The following is a 17,091-nucleotide window of genomic DNA, read 5'->3' as shown; positions in this document are numbered from 1 at the left end:
ACAAGGTATACATGAACTCCTTCGTCTTTCTCATTTTACACCAACTACTCATCTTTGGATGATTGACACTGCGCTCTATTTTTAGAACAAGACTACAAACAATTTTCACTTGTCCTGTGGAATGGTTAGTCCCACACTCTTCGATGTAGCTGCTATCACTGGACTTTCGATGAGTAACCCTGTAGCTATATTCGATGTGAAGCCCACCAAATCCTATAACATTATCCAGAAGAACTCTTATGGAGACTTTATTAAACCCAATATGGGTAAAGAATGTAGTCCTATGACAGACGATGAAAGCATAGCCTTCTTGTACTATTGGCTAAATGCTATTGTCTTATGCTCGAGAAATATCTCGATGCAAAAACTATTTATCCCACTGGCCGCCTTACTTCATGAAGGGCACAGGTTCAATTTGGCCAAATTGCTCTTAGAAAATTTATATGATGAATTAGGGCAATTAATTGATAGTTTTTGAATGAAGTCTTCGATCAGTGAAAGAGGTTCCCTTTGGCTTCTACAATTTTGGCTAAATGCCATTTTTGAAAAACACATGAAACAGGGAGGAATTACAACTTCAAAAAAATAAAGCATTGAGGGTTTTCGATTAGTTACCTTTCAACCAAATTTTAAAGATGCACACTCGACTGAAGAGCTCTTTTGGGAAGCATTCTCGAAGTTTCATTCATGCAAGAATTTTTGAACTGAGGAATTAATGCTTGCTCCCTTTTCAAATCAAAGATAACAAAAACAAAGAGCACAAAAAGCTTCCACCAAGATTACCAAACCAACAAAGGTAAAAACTTAGTTAAATTCCTCTTTCATTTATTCTTCTAGAATTCTCATATTAAACTCTATTATCTTTATTTCAGAAACAATCATCCAACGAAAGTTCTTCCGATGAAAGCCCTCAACCTTCAAACAAACAAACTCCTTCCCATTCGAAAGATTCTTCCTCTTTTTCCAATGATTTCAAGTCGAATGATTCATCGGAAACTTCTTCTCACTTTTCGCACCACAAACCCAGAAGGTCTATCAAGATATATTTATTAACTAATTCAACATTAACTTTATCGATTTCAACTTTATTTTACCCATTACAACTTTTATCATAATAAAGGCTGGAAAAACCATTCGACCAACTCCTTTTGCATCAATGGTACAAGTTAACCCAAAAAAGAAGGAAGATCATCATTCAGGTTCATTTTCTTCTAGCGGCAATGTAATCTCTCATTATCTGCCACAAACTCAAAAAGCTCAATCACCTACTCAGCCAACGACTACTTCCATCATCTCTCCTAGATATTTAGTAGGTATAATTAAAATGGTGCTTATCATTTCCTCATCACCTTCTATTCTTTATCTAGATCAACATATTTCTCTGTCATTGATTAGGGCTATAACAACAGCTTTGCCCTTTTCAAACTTAGTTGGTGACAGAATCCCTTTAGGAACTATTTTCCCATTAGACGGGAAAACTACTCAAGAATAAACAGGAGTTACCACCTTGTCTTTACTATTGGAAGGTTCCCGTTGCACCATTGGTTGTCCATTCTTTCTTCCTCGAGGATATGGATAACGGTCTCGATAAAAACCTCGATGACCTCTTTGAAGGTTAGACCTATACTGCGCATCTCAATTACGAAACTCTTCACAATTTCGTATCCATTGCACACCCAAAGCTTGTGAACGATTCATTGAGGAAGGAAAATTCCTCTGAGGAACACCAGAACTTTGTCCCTCCTGCCTTCGAGAAAGTTGTTTTTGTCAAATTTGTTCTTCCTTATGAGCTAACTCTTTTTTCATTCTTTCTTTCTCAAATATAGCTGCAACATCAACATCAAACACGGTATTACAACGAGGGTATAAAGACACATCTCGATCTTTTAAATTTTGTTGCATCAAAAATTCCAACAACCCTTCACTGATGCCTGGATATACTGCTCGAACATTAGCTTTGAAATATGCTAAAGCAGTATCAAACTCATAAGAAAAACTAACCATATTGACCCCTAAAAGGCTCTGCAAAGTTTGTGCTAGCATCGAAGGGATCAGAGTCAACCTTCATGTCCTTTTTTCTATCATCGAACTTTAATCTCCCTTCCATAATTGCTTCTTGAATCAAGTCCCTGAAATGGACACAATTATTAGTTGAACTGCTAGTTGCTTGATAAAACTTAAAATAGGGTTTTCCCTTTAAATCTTTTGTCGAAAGCAATGTTTTACTCTCAGGCAAAACTAATTGTTTATCTTTAAGCAACACATCAAATATTTGATCAGATTTTGAAATATCAAAACTATACTTCTTTCCGCTCTTATATTTTGTATCATTAGATCTATCAACATTTGTGATTTTCTTAAGCAAAGAGCATACATAAAGTGGACCTTTCTTTAATTCAACAAATCAACTTCAGGAAACTTAAAATCAGATTCCTCACTCGAGAATTCCATTTCAACATATGAAACTTTTTCTTTTCAAGAAAAAGATTTAATTTTCAATATTTTTTCATTTAAAATTTTTTCTCTCTCTTTCCAAAGAATCTCTACCTGACGCACTCTTTCTGCCAAATAAGCCAAATCAGGTATATGAACATTAAGCAACTTCTGACACATATAAAAACCTAAACCCATAGTTGCTATTTTCACTACTTGACTTTCGGGAAGAGACACAACATCGACTTCGAACATTTTTTAAACGAATCATGAAGTCATCAATTGATTCTCCATCCTTGCGTTTCAAAGCTACCAAGTCAGTGACGGTCACATTTAACTTTCCTCTAAAAGACTGAGAATGAAAAGTACTCTCTAGTTGTGCCCAGGTTACAATTGAATTAGGCCTAAGATTAGAGAAACAAGTGAATGCATTCTTTGTTACAGAAGAAGGAAAAAACTTCATCTTTAAATTTTCATCATTCGCAAAGATTTCCAACTTCACCATGTATCGAGCAATATGCTCAGTGGTCGATTCACAATTTTCATCAGCAAACTTTGTTACTATTTTTGGATTTTTCATTCCCCTAGACGCTTTTGTTGCTTGCATAACAGCAGAAAAAGTAAAAACAAAATACGGTTGGTTTATGAAACCTACGTTGAAACCCACTCTATTAATCATATCTTCAATAATTCTAGTAACCTAGTATCTCTCACCATGTTGATTGGCTCTCATTCGAGCCAACACCTTATCCACATTTTGATCTCGTCGAACAACTTGAGGAGTATCTCTTTCAAAATGCATATCACCTCCCATATTTTCAGGTATATTCATCCCATTCTTCTGATTTATTTGCAAATTTTGATCTCCTTCATCATAGTCAACAATTCGAGCAATCCTTTCCACTTGTCTAGCAAGATGCTCAAATTTTGATTCATGATCAGTCATCATAGGGTTTAAAATTGTGGTCATTTGCTGGGTCAATAGATTAACTAAACCATGATAACTTTCATCAACATATTGTCGAAAAGCAGCCATAGAACTGGAACCACTCGATGTAGAACCCATTTGATAATCTTGAGAAAACTCAGGGTGTAATGGAGGTATTGGATTATTAACAAAGCTTGACGTATTTCCAAATCTAATCGGAGGAATGTAATCGCTTATTAGTGGAGTATAACTCGGAGGAAGGCCATAAGGTGGCCAACCAGCAGTTACTGGCGGTTTTGCTTGCATCACAGTAATTCGTGAACGTTGATTTTGCTCATTATTCTCACCTAGAGGATTAATAACTGATTCTCCATTAATGTACTACTTTCAGCACGTGACGCTATCTCCGCCTCTGTTTGTGAGACTATAGCAACATTATCATTTGCTGATGATTCTATATTAGTATTAGAAATTTCTTCTGCCATTTGTTTAATTTTGCCACTTTTAAGTCGCATACACTAGATCATTACAAACACCTTTTGACACACTTAATTCTTAAAACTGTCCCACCAGACATGCCAATTTGTTTTACTGATTTTTTAGCAAACTGAAGTGGTTCAATATCTAAGTTCTAGGAACGAAACCTACTCCTCTTTGTGAGTACCAGTTTTCGAAAGTGCATCAAAAATTCTTTCAATTGGTTAAACTAACAAAAGAAAATCTAGAAACAAAACAAATACATTTAAAATTAAAAAGACTGAGAATGAGTAAAATGACATTAATTTAAAGAAAGCAAGAAATTGTCTTTGACAAGATCGAAGGACTTTGAAATTAAACGCAAAATGTAGATTTTTAAAAGAAAATAAACTTGCTTGAAAAATAGATTTGCAAGAAAAATAAAAATTACAAGAAATTTAAATGAAAAATAAAGATATGGAAGGAACCCTACAGAAAAGAAAACTCTTAACAGACTTAGGAATTCGTTGAGGATATGAGTGTGCGAGAATATTTTCTGATATGAGATTCCAACCCTTTTTCCTTCCATTCTTCAACTATTTATAAAGCTTTTTAGCCAATCTAAACCAAGCAAATATATCCTACGTAAATATAATCTTAAGTAACCGTTTCTGCGCTTTGAATGTTGTCCATAACTACCATCAATTATCTTCACTTATCAATTTCTTTATTTTTTCGATTATTTCATTCTTCTTCAATGAGTCCTTATCAATCGAAATTCACTCCCTTATTGATATGCTATCCTTGATAAACCCCATGAAATAAATTTTTACTTCAAAACTCAGAACTTATTTATTTTTGACATATATATATCTTCACTTATCAATTTCTTTATTTTTTCGATTATTTTATTCTTCTTCAATGAGTTCTTATCAATTAAAATTCACTCCCTTATTGATATGCTATCCTTGATAAACCCCATAAAATAAGTTTTTACTTCAAAACTCAGAGCATATATATATATATGCTCTGAGTTTTGAAGTAAAAACTTATTTTATGGGGTTTATCAAGTAAATTTTTTAAATATAGAATAATGAATTTTGGCTTGCCAAGAAGAATCAGAAGGTGTTCCTCGTTATATATTTAAATGTTGAATATTGTTTGCGATTAAAATAAGTAGCAACTCGCGAGTTAATTCGGTTCACTTATAAAAATAGCCAGTCGAGTCAATAAAAATATAAATTATTTTTAGATACAGCTCGACTCGAATAATTCATACATAAGTGAGTTCTGTTTGAGTGAATATGAATTGATTCATTTGACTCGTTTAATTTGTTTTATAAATAAAGCTCTGCATCCAAACAAAATATTTAATTAAATTTAACTAAATTATTATAACAACTTTTTAAATCACGCGCCTCTTTCTCTTTCTTCTTCTCCATTTCCTTCTCCTTTTCCTCCTCTTCGTCTTTCTTCTTTTTCTTCTTCCAAATTCACGCTAGTTCTTCTTCTTCTAAATTCGCACACGCAAATTCTTCTCCCCCCTCCTCTTCCTCCTCCTTCTTCCCCAATGTTGTGTCTTCTTCTTTTTCTTTTCCTTTTTCGTTATTGTCATCACCAATAACACCAACATTTTGCTAACATCTTTATTAGTTTTGATTTTCTCTGATACCATCATTAAATAATTTTGGTTCATTTCTCAGTTTATTTTGGTTCATTTCTGTGTTAATTGAGGTTCACTTGATGCTGCTGATAAGTATTGACTACATTTTTTATTCTTTAAGTAATTTTTTAACTGTTTGTTCAAATCTGAATCGAATTCGGTTCATTTGTGAATTGAGTTAAGTTCACTTTATACTACTTTTAAGTATTTACCAAATCTGTTATTCGTTAAAAAATTCGGTTCATCTCTTAGTTTAATTGATTTCATTTGCATGTAGAAATGAATTGAAATGTATTTTTCTTGCTAATTAAATGTTTATCACTTTTTGTTCAAATTTGAACCGAATTCGGTTCATTTATGAATTGAGTTAGGTTCACTTGATACTACTTTTAAGTATTCACTAAATCTGTTATTCCTTAAAAAATTTGGTTTATCTCTTAGTTTAATTAAGTTCATTTGCATGCAAAAATAAATTGAAATGTGATTTTCTTGTTGATTGAATGTTTATTACTTTCTGTTCAAATCTAAACCGAATTCGATTCATTTGTGAATTGAGTTAGGTTCACTTGATACTACTGTTAAGTATTCACCAAATCTGAACTAAATTTGATTCATTTTTAGATCCAAATGAATCTCAATTAAAAGGAAAAAAGAAAAAATGTAGCAACAACAGCAACAATAAAAGAATGACGATTGAGAGAAAACACGCGAAGAAGAAGAAAGAAGGCAAAGAAGAAGACGGAAGAACGCAAAGAAGAAGAAGAAGGAATGCGAAGACAAAGAATGAGAAAAACGAAGAAGAAGAAGGAAGAACGCGAAGACAAAGACAGAAAAAAAGAAGCGTTATTGAAACGCGTGTGTATACACGCGAATATAATAAAAGTGGTTATTGTTGAATTTAATTAGGCCTTCTCGATTGGACTTGTATACAAAAATATTTGGATGTATAGTTAAGCTCTTGTTTTATTTACAAAAAATATTATTAAAATATTTAAATATTAATTAGGATGGTATATTTACGTATTTACATTTTAATTTGAATTTAACTTAAATAGTTATTATTTCAAGGGGATATCTAAAATCAAGGTGAATTTGAGCCAGAGATCCAAACTTTTTCTTGTGAAAGTTCCAACTTATTTTTTGGGTCAGTGGCAAAGGCGGAGCTTAGTTTTGGAAATGAGGCCATGACCTCTAAATTTTTTATAAATGAACTAGTAATATTATTACAAAAAAACAAATATAACTCAATTGATTTATGTCTCATACTTTTATATTAGATTTGTGGGATCAACTTCCACCTTCTACATTTATTCAATTATTTTTAATTTTAAACATTAACGTCTTGGACTTGGCTTTAATAGATTTTTACAAATTAAAGACCTTTTAACTTATAAGCTTATTCATGCAAATTAGAATCTCATTCTTATTATCATTTGTTATTCTCATGCATTATCAACAAGATTCTACAATTTTAGTGTTGAAATTAGTTGTAGTAAAATTAATTTCTTTTATCTATATAGTTATTTTTTGGGAATCACTTAGATAAAGACGTCTAAAACGTCTTTTTTTAAAAATATTTTTTAGTAATTAAAATTTAATACATATAATCGATTAAATCGTGTTATTTTTGTCAAAATTAGACCAGACAAATTAATCTGACAAAAAAATAGTGAATTAAATCTTAAACTGGTCTAAATTAATATTATTTTTTATAAAAAAATATTACAATATCCTTATTATAGAAAATGACTAAAATACTTATATATATATATATATATATATATATATTAAAAATTCTAAATTCTAATCATATTACTACAGAAAAATAAAGGACTAGAAGTTAATTAAGATTTTTAAAATTAATATATATAATAAAAATATTTTAATTATTTTTGGATAAAAATGAGGACAAGATTTGACTGGCATGAAGTTAATTTTTCATGAAATATTAAATATATATTTTTATACATAATAATTGTTTCATAATTGATTTTTTTATATAAATATAGAATAATTGTAAAGTATAACAGATACTGTAATGTGTTTCATGTTTATCTTTCTAGCTATACGTAACTTATAATTATATTACTAAACAATAAATTTGTAATGAATCAGTGACGCCTCTAACTCAATAATTGACATATTATATTTTTTAAATTAAAATCAATATATAATTGCACAGATTAAATATTAAAAATGATGAGAATAATTGACGGTTTTTAATTTTCATATAAGTCAATAACGTCGGTGAAGAAAAGACTTATTGATTATATAATATTTTTTTTTATCAAAAGTAGAAGACTTAACCCGTAATCTCTTAATTGAGTATAAGAAGACTATGTCATTTAAGTTATTACTCATTGACATTGATCATATAATACTTAGTTTGAACAATTTTTTAATAATGTATTTTCAATCATCATAGCTAATAAGTGAAGAAATTAAAAAAAAAAATACATTGTTAGCGGAGAGTATACTAAAAAAAAATTTTTTTCATAAATTTTTATTGATAAGTCAATAATTATAAAAATCCTAACAACTCTTTATGATAGTCGTTAATAATCATAAAAAAATGCTCACACATATATTTTCAATTATTAGATTATATTAATTATTAAGATAGTCAGACACCAAAAAATTTATTATGATAGTCGTTAATTATTTTATATTTAATTTGCCCTAAATTATTGTTGAGAATTTGAAAATTAAGGGACGGACACTTCAGAAGGAAATTGACTTGCACTAAATCCACAATCATTCATCAAACAAGGCATCTTTGAATATCAACGCCCTGGTATTTATACATGGCCCTTAAAATCCAAGATAAAATAGATTATCCTAATGTAAACTATTTAGAAGTCTCACAAACAAATCTTCATTATTAGTATGCTATAGGTTGTCTTTGTCACTTATTGATTGAAATCTGCCTAATTTCTGTGGCTCCTTTTTCCCTCTTCGGTTATTCCCTCTCACACACATATATGTAGATATAGTTGATGTTAAAAGTTAAAAATATATACCAATAAATTAAATATACATTGATAAATATACATTGATAGAGTGAAAGAAGATATTGAAAATGAATAAAAAGGGTCCGTTAGTTAATCAAGTTTATCTAACTATTAAATTTGTTAGGAAGTTAGTTAAGTCTGTTGAGCTGATACAAGTGGTCTAAGAGTCCGTTTGAGAAGTAGCAGAAGCTACTTTTTTGACTTTTGGACTATGAAAAGTCAGAATCTGTGTGTTTGGCACCATTTTAGAAAAAATTTTTAATTTCTCGAAAAGTTAATTTACAACTTTTTGAAGAAGTAGAAATATATGACTTCTCTGCTTTTCAATAAGTTATTCTACCACTTCCTTAAAAAAATTAATTTTAAAACAAAAAAAATCTACTTTTCTTCTTGATTCTGTGAAAAATACTGACCCTTCACCACCATTTTTACGCAAAGTCTGCTAGAAGCACTGGCCTTCCACCATCATTCCACTATCATTCTCACGCAGACGCAATGTTCCAAATCTCACCATTTTCACGTAATGATTCATGTGATGGAAGTATTGATCCTCCACCACCATTTTCATTGTCAGACAATATTGCATCTGAACAACCTACTGTATATATTCCTTCTAAGTATTTTTTTTATCATTTTATCACTTTATTTTTTATTATTAAATTTGTATTTAATCGTGGCATGAAATTTCAGTTTTGATTTTATTTTTTTCACATGTGATTTTATAACTTGCTATTATTTTCATAGTTAATTATAGTAAGTTCTTGACCTCAATAAAGGAGAAGGGAGTTCTAATAGGAGTAAAAAAAATAAAAAACAACAACAAAATATACATTGACACACATTTTATATTTATTTTTTATTTTCACCTACCATATCATACACAATATTAGTGATTAGGTTATATAAAATCAACATTCAATATTAGAAAGTATTTGTTATCATTGTTATTTTAATATTCATTCTCTTCTGTAAAAAAAAAATTATTTTTTGAGTTATTTATCCAAACATTACAACTTTAAAATAAGTACTTTTATAACTAAAAATCCAAACACAAAATAACTTATTTATAAGATGAAATTAATAAAAATCTTTATACTTTAATCTCTTTTTCCAAAAGAATTTATTTAAATTATTTACCCAAACTGAACCTAAATCTTCAAAAGCTGCCAGTATATATTATATAAATTTTGTATAGTTGTAAGTCTCAGTTAATGCAATGAAATCTTCTACTGTTTAAATTACTTTTTTCTAAACTCTCTCTTCTCTCGCTTATCTTCTTTGCTCTCACTCACCAGTCTCATTCTTTCATACATTATGAGAAAAGTGTTACAGTAACTAGGTGTGCAAAGCAAAATCATCGTTATTAGCAATTAAACAAAAACAGTAATTTCAGCTTAATTAAATAAATTTTTTCTCTCTACAAATAAAATACTTGCTTTTTTATTTTTGTAATACTATTTTTTTATTTTGATCTGATAAAATTTAAAAAGTTTTGAATTTAGCCTTTATCGCTAGTTTATTTCGTTAGCCATGTTGGCAATAGATAAAATGATTCCTAAATATTTGAACTATTAAATAGTCTTAATAATAAAATATATTTTTTAAGTTGTCAAATAATTGTTAAATATTTATTTTAAATTTTATTTATTAATTAATTTTTTATATATTATTTAATTTTAAAATTTATTTTTTTTATAAATTATTATTTTATTATTTATTATTTATTTTATTTTTACAATTTTATCACTAATAATTTAAAACCATAAAAAAATAGAACATCCATCAATGGTAACCTTAATTCTAGTTTAATATGTTCTATGAAGTTTGATGTAGGAATAATTTCTACTAATTTGATTTCTCAAATTCAAATATTATATTATAAAATTAAGATTCAATTTTTATTATTCTTTTGAATTAAACTATTACTAGAAAAAAAAAAAGAAACAATGTAAATCATTTGAAAATTTTTTATATAATATATTGTATGTTTGATCTGTTCAATGGCATAAATAATCGAAAAAATATGTTTGTTGTAAATATAATTGATTAGAAAAATCTTTCAACCAATATTGTTGTTTATATATATATATATATATAGAATAAATTCTGAAAATATCCAATCAATTAGATAGTTCAATTAATCAATTGGATTCCTCAAACAATTAATTGGATAGGTAATAAAATTGATTGATTAGAAACAAAAAAAACTGAACTGTAACGCGGAAATAATTATCAATGAGAGAGAGCGCGAGAGAGAGAGGGGGGGAGTGGGAAACACAGGGAGGGGTAAGCGTAGGGAACTTGACAAGGATCCAAGGGTTTGGAATCGAGAAGAGTATTGGCGACTGGAAAATGAATCCTTCTCTGTTTTTGTGAGTAATCTGCCAAATGACATATCCAAGAGAGAATTATTCCATTTGTTCAACTGGACGGGACGCATCAATGATATATATTTATCACGGAAACAAAAAAGTGGAAATGTATACATGATTGCTTTCGTGCGGTACACAACGAAAGGAGGAGCTTTGAAGGCTGTAGCAGAAATGAATCACCAGAAACTGAGAGGGAAAATAGTATTTGTGGAAGAAGCAAAATACAGAAGAACGCCAGGATCAGCAACTTTAAGTAATAGACGGGCGGAGGGGGACAAGCCACAAATAGTTACATGGCAGCCACGTAGGAAAGTTGATCAGCATGGTCCTGAGGCTCCTGGAAACGAGGTACGGAAGCAGGAAATCGACAAGGACCCCCATGGAAATGGATGTACAAAACAAGTGAAAGTAGCAGTGGCAACAGAGAATTTGGAATGGCTACAGAGGAGCCTAGTCGGGGGTACGACCAAAGCCATTAACCTTGCTTCCTTAAAGGAAATGATCGCCAAGAATGTGCCTAACGTTGTTCAGGTGCGGGAGATGGGCGCGTACAAAGCACTGCTGACCTTTGACAGTGTCAGCCATGCCGATGACGCTTACACCTTTAACATGAATAGCCTCTTACAGTTGTTCCATAGAGTGTGGCGATGGGAGGAGTCGGAACATAGTGAAACTCGACGGGTATGGCTGGAATGCTTTGGGGTCCCGTTGCACGCTTGGTCAGTTAACACTTTTAAAACAATAGGAGGCCAATGGGGTGAAGTCGTTGGATGTGCCAGAGAAACAGAAATATGTAGCTCTTTCACTGTAGGTCGTGTACAGATTGACACTTGCATAATGGATGTGATTCAAGAACGGGTTCATGTAACAGTTGGTACAGAAGGCTTTAATGTTCTGGTGAGAGAGGTTGGGCATGAGGCATGTAATCTATTTTGCACCGGAAAATTAGAGGATGAAAAAACAACTGCACAAAGGAACTCCGATAGCAAGAGTAACAGTGTCGATGTGGAATTAATGCAGAACCTTGAAGCAGGGCCCTTGCAAGTAGGGATACAGGATGAAGAGCGATTGCTGTGGGTTTCACGGAGTGAGGAAGAAGACAAGGGCAGAAAGGTAATTACAGACAAAATTTTAAATGAATGGAGTAATAACTGGGCGTATCGTGATCGCGGGGAAATTGGAACGTATCTGGCATTAACTAAGGACAATCATGATAGGCTTGATTTGGGGGGAAGAGCCGTTACGCTCTATGAGGAAGGATCGGAAAAAACGATAACTTGTGATCTAATTGGGCTGAGAAAGGATTATTCCTATGCAAAACAAATAATGGCACGTTCAGGAAATACTTGGGCCTTATACAATTCAGAACAGGATGGGGCCAGGAAGGATGGATTGGGCCCATCACTCCATGTGCGGACGGGTTCGGGTCAGCGGCAAGTGAGAGGGTATCCGGGTCGGCCATCCGTGGGGGTAGCGGGTCGCGGTCCTGAAGCCCTAGCATCCACGAGAGAAAGCCGCGGCGCCCTTGGAGAATTCCTTGTCGCTGGAAGGCAGGGAGAGATCGACGAGGACGGCCGTGGAGGAGCTGGACTCGGCGCAGGGCTGGGAGGGCAGATGGTGTGCGATGGAGACGGCCGTTTCCAAAACAGCGAGGCTGGTGCTATTGCAGATGCGGGGAGTGACGTCGGCGACGGGGAAGAGCTCTGTTCAGCGGCGGTCAGGACTGGTGATGATGAAGACGTGGGGATTGAGGACGGCGATATGGAAGAGACACACTCAGCGGCGATCGACCGAGGCTTGTGTGGCGGTGCAATTCAGAAGGAAGCAGGGGGAGAACCGTGTCACAAACTACCTGAGAACTGCAAGGAAGGAGGCGCGAGTTTGGATTGCGGTATCAAGGGGAAGCACGAGAACCAGAATGCCAGACCAAGAAATGATACTTGGGGTGAACGAAGCTCAGGAAGACATCAGCGTCGTGCACAAACCGGAAGGGTGCTATGCAATCATACGGAGGACGACATAGAACAGAATGAACAAAGCCAAGAGGAAAAGGGGAATGATGCGGATGCAGCTGAAACAAGCGACAACCAACAAACAGAGGTGGAGGAGCAACTGGTAGAAAATAGAAAGACTTGGGAGCTGGCACACGAATCAGGGGCTATATTATACAATGAAGAAGACGACATTATGGAAATCTTACGAGTACAGAATGAAGAAATAGCTCGCAAATGGAAAATAGCAAAGCAGAAAGCGAAAATGAGACGGTGCAGACCCAAACATGCAAAACAGGTGTGTAAAAAATCTTTAAAATGATTTTCAGTTCATGGAATGTTAGGGGGTTGAGGGGAGATGGAAAGAAGAGAATGGTGAAGGACCTAAGAAATAAACATAGGCTACAAATGTTAGGTTTGATTGAAACTAAAAGGCAGATTCTGACGAGGTTTGATGTTACATGTATATGGGGACAAGGTAGTCCAGGCTGGGAAAATGTAGGCTCTGATGGGGCGTCTGGTGGACTTTTGCTAATGTGGGATGAGGAGGTGTTTAAAGTAAATAACTGCTACCAGGGAGAGAGGTGGTTGTGTGCTGAAGGAGTGATATTAAAAAATAGTTTCAACTATGCGTTTGTCTTGGTTTGTGGTGCACATGATAGAGATGAGAAGATTCATGTTTGGGAGGAGCTGAGCTATATAGCGGGGTTATGTCAGGTTCCATGCTGTTTTATGGGAGACTTTAATGAAATAGTACATGTAGAGGAACGGAAAGGTGTGGCTGGGTTGACACGGTCTGCGGAAGATTTCAAGTTTTGGATACAGGACATGAACTTAGTGGATCTGCCGCTCACTGACCGAAAGTTTACATGGTTTAGAGGGCAATCCTGTAGTCACATAGATAGAGTTCTGGTTAGTGTGGAGTGGTTGGAAGAGTTCCCAGAGGCACATTTGCGAGGTGGACCAAGGGGTTTGTCAGATCACTGCCCGTTAATAGTGGAGGGTAGGAAGCTGAGAGGAGGTCCGAGGCCGTTCCGAAGCCTTGATTCATGGTTTACACATGAGGGTTTTCTCAGGATGGTGAGAGAGGAATGGAGAGGCTTGGGGGAGCTACAGTTCACAGATAAATTGAAGGCGCTAACAGAACCTCTGGGAAGATGGCATAAGGAAAATTTTGGTGAGATGGACAAGAAGATTACAAAGTTTGAGGAGGAGATCAAGAGGATTGATGATATGGTCAGCAATGGAGTTTATGATGGAACTCTAGAGGCTAGAAGAAAGGCGTTGGTTAAGTGCTGTGAGAGATGGTATGCGAGGAAAGAAGTGCATTGGAAGCAGATGTCGCGGTCTCGCCACGTGAAGGATATGGACAGAAATACAAGGTATTTTCACAATATAGCTTCAGCAAGAAGAAGGAACAATAAAATCGATACTCTGGTTATCAATGGCAGGCTGGTTCGGAATCAGGCAAGAATTAAGGTGGCTATCAGAGACTTTTACAAGGATTTGTACCATCAGGAAGAATCTCCTATTCTGGGATTCAGAGATGGATTGGTGGTTCAAATAGGTGAGGAAGATGCATCGGCTTTAGAAGTGATGCCATCGGCAGAGGAGATCAGAGAGGCTGTGTGGGACTGTGAATCCTCCAAGGCGCCAGGGTGTGACGGATACAACATGAACTTCATCAAGAGATGCTGGGATGAGATTGGTGCTGAATTTACGGCTGCAGTGATGGGGTTTTTCCAGACAGCCAGGTTACCGGCGGATGCCAATATCACTTGGGTGGCGCTGGCACCTAAGTTCATAGGTGCGAAGGAGATCAAAGACTTGCGACCAATCAGTATGGTGGGGTGTGTGTATAAGGTTATTTCGAAGGTGCTAGTTAGGAGGATGAGATCAGTGATGCCAGCATTGGTAGGAGAGACCCATAGTGCGTTTGTACAGGGAAGAAAAATTCATGACGGGGCACTTATTGCGTGTGAAACAGTTAACTGGCTGAAACTGAGGAAACAAGAGGTTGTCCTAATTAAACTTGACTTTCAAAAAGCATATGACAGGGTCAAGTGGAGTTTTGTGAACATTGTGCTGCAAAAGATGGGATTTGGGCATAAATGGAGAGCATGGGTAATGGAGTGTGTAGCTACTGCATCTATGTCGGTGTTGATAAATGGCTCACCGTCTAAGCCTTTCAACATGGAAAGAGGTTTGAGACAAGGCGACCCTCTATCTCCATTCTTGTTTGTACTGGTTGTGGATGTGCTGCACAGAATGATTGGAGAGGCAGTGAGGAATAGTCGTATAGCGCCGTTGTTAGTTGGTAGAGATAGTATAGCATTATCACACCTTCAGTTCGCTGATGACACTATCCTCTTTTGCCCACCAGAAGAGGAGACTATCAAGAATTACAAGAGGCTATTGCGATTCTTCGAGTTGATGTCAGGTCTGAGTATTAATTTTGATAAATCCAGCTTGATTCCAATTAATTGTGAGGAGCAATGGGTCGAGCGTATGTGCAATTTGCTGGGCTGCAAAGGAGATGCCCTTCCAGTGAAATACCTTGGAATCCCTCTAGGAGCTAATCCAAGGAGGGTGAAGACATGGAGGCCTATAATAGACAAGGTGGAGGAGAAACTCAACTTGTGGAAAGCTAAGGTGCTGAACAAAGCTGGTAAGTTGGTGCTTATTAAATCAGTATTGAACAGTCTGCCAGTATACTATTTGAGCTTATTCAAGATGCCGAAAGCTGTTGCTGAGAAATTGATTTCGCTTCAGAGGAGGTTTCTATGGAGTTCTGAAGAAGGTAGAACTGGTATGGCATTAGTAAAGTGGGAAGTGGTGCAGGCGCCGAAGAAATTAGGTGGCTTGGGAGTTGGGGACGCTATGGTTCGTAACACAGCGCTGTTGTTTAAATGGTGGTGGCGATTTGCAAAGGAAGAGTGCCCACTGTGGAAAAAGGTCGTATGTTCTTGTCATAATCTGAATCCCAATGAGCCACTATCGACACAAGAACTGCCTGCTAGAGGTGGACCATGGAAGGATATTTGCCAGCTACAAATTAGGAACCAACATTTAAGGGATAAGATGGTTGCAGGCCTGTCCATGGAGGTTGGAGACGGACGTCGGACTCGTTTTTGGGAGGATGTATGGTTGGTTGGTGGATCTCTAAAGGATCGTTTTCCGAGGCTCTTCTCTGTTTCAAACCAAGTTGGATCTGTTATAGGGGAGTGTGGTTTTTGGGATGGGTTTGAGTGGATTTGGAATTTCCAATGGAGGAGAGAGCTCTTCCAATGGGAGTTAGAACTTCTGAGTGCATTGCATGAGTCTTTGAGACCTGTGAAATTACTTAACAACAGAGAGGACAGAGTGGTGTGGAAATATGATAGGCGAGGTACTTTTACAACTAACTCATTTGTGCAGGTGATGCAGGAGGAACTGATCCCAGAGGAGGTAACTAGCTACAGCTTCACCAGGACTATTTGGAAGGGGTTGGTTCCGCCTAGAGTGGAGCTATTTGTTTGGTTTGTTCTACTAGGAAGAGTGAATACAAATGACAGGTTGAGCCGGTTTGGAATCATCAGTCAGGACGATGTTATTTGTGTTCTTTGTAACAACGAGGTGGAAGATGTACGTCACTTGTTTCTAGGATGTGTATTTGCTTGGCAGGTGTGGAGCGCGTGGATCTTAGCTTTTGGCCGACGTTGGACTTATCCGGGATCAATGAAAGATCACTTTATTAGTTGGACGGAGGAACCGAGGAGGTTGGAAGAACGTAATCACCGGTTGAGGTGCTTCTCCGCGATCGTCTGGAACTTATGGTTAGAAAGGAATAGACGGATTTTTCAGCAAACAAGCAAAGGAGTTGAAGAAATTATCAACATGTCTTCAAATAGTGCTAACGAGTGGAGCGGTGGTGATCCCTTTAGTTGTTGATGGCTATGCCGGAGATGACATGGGGACGGATTAGTTTGGTTATTGTTTTTCTTTTTAGGTTGTTTTAATTTGAGAATTGGGTGACTTTTGGTGCTCCACTGCTATTGTGTTGAGCTACTTGCTTTCAAAAAAAAAAAAAAAAAACTGAACTTTTGCTTGTAAAATAATTGACTATTGTAAAAGGAATAGGATTTTTATTCACTAATCAATCAACTGCTTGAATGGAAAAATTCATTGTTTTTATATAAATTACAATTTCTCCTTTTACGAAAAATACATACCTAATAATTGATAAATGATGATGAAA

Source organism: Arachis hypogaea, chromosome 17 (genome assembly GCF_003086295.3).
Source record: "Arachis hypogaea cultivar Tifrunner chromosome 17, arahy.Tifrunner.gnm2.J5K5, whole genome shotgun sequence".
Lineage (NCBI taxonomy): Eukaryota > Viridiplantae > Streptophyta > Magnoliopsida > Fabales > Fabaceae > Arachis > Arachis hypogaea.
Note: the sequence above shows the minus strand (reverse complement) of the source record.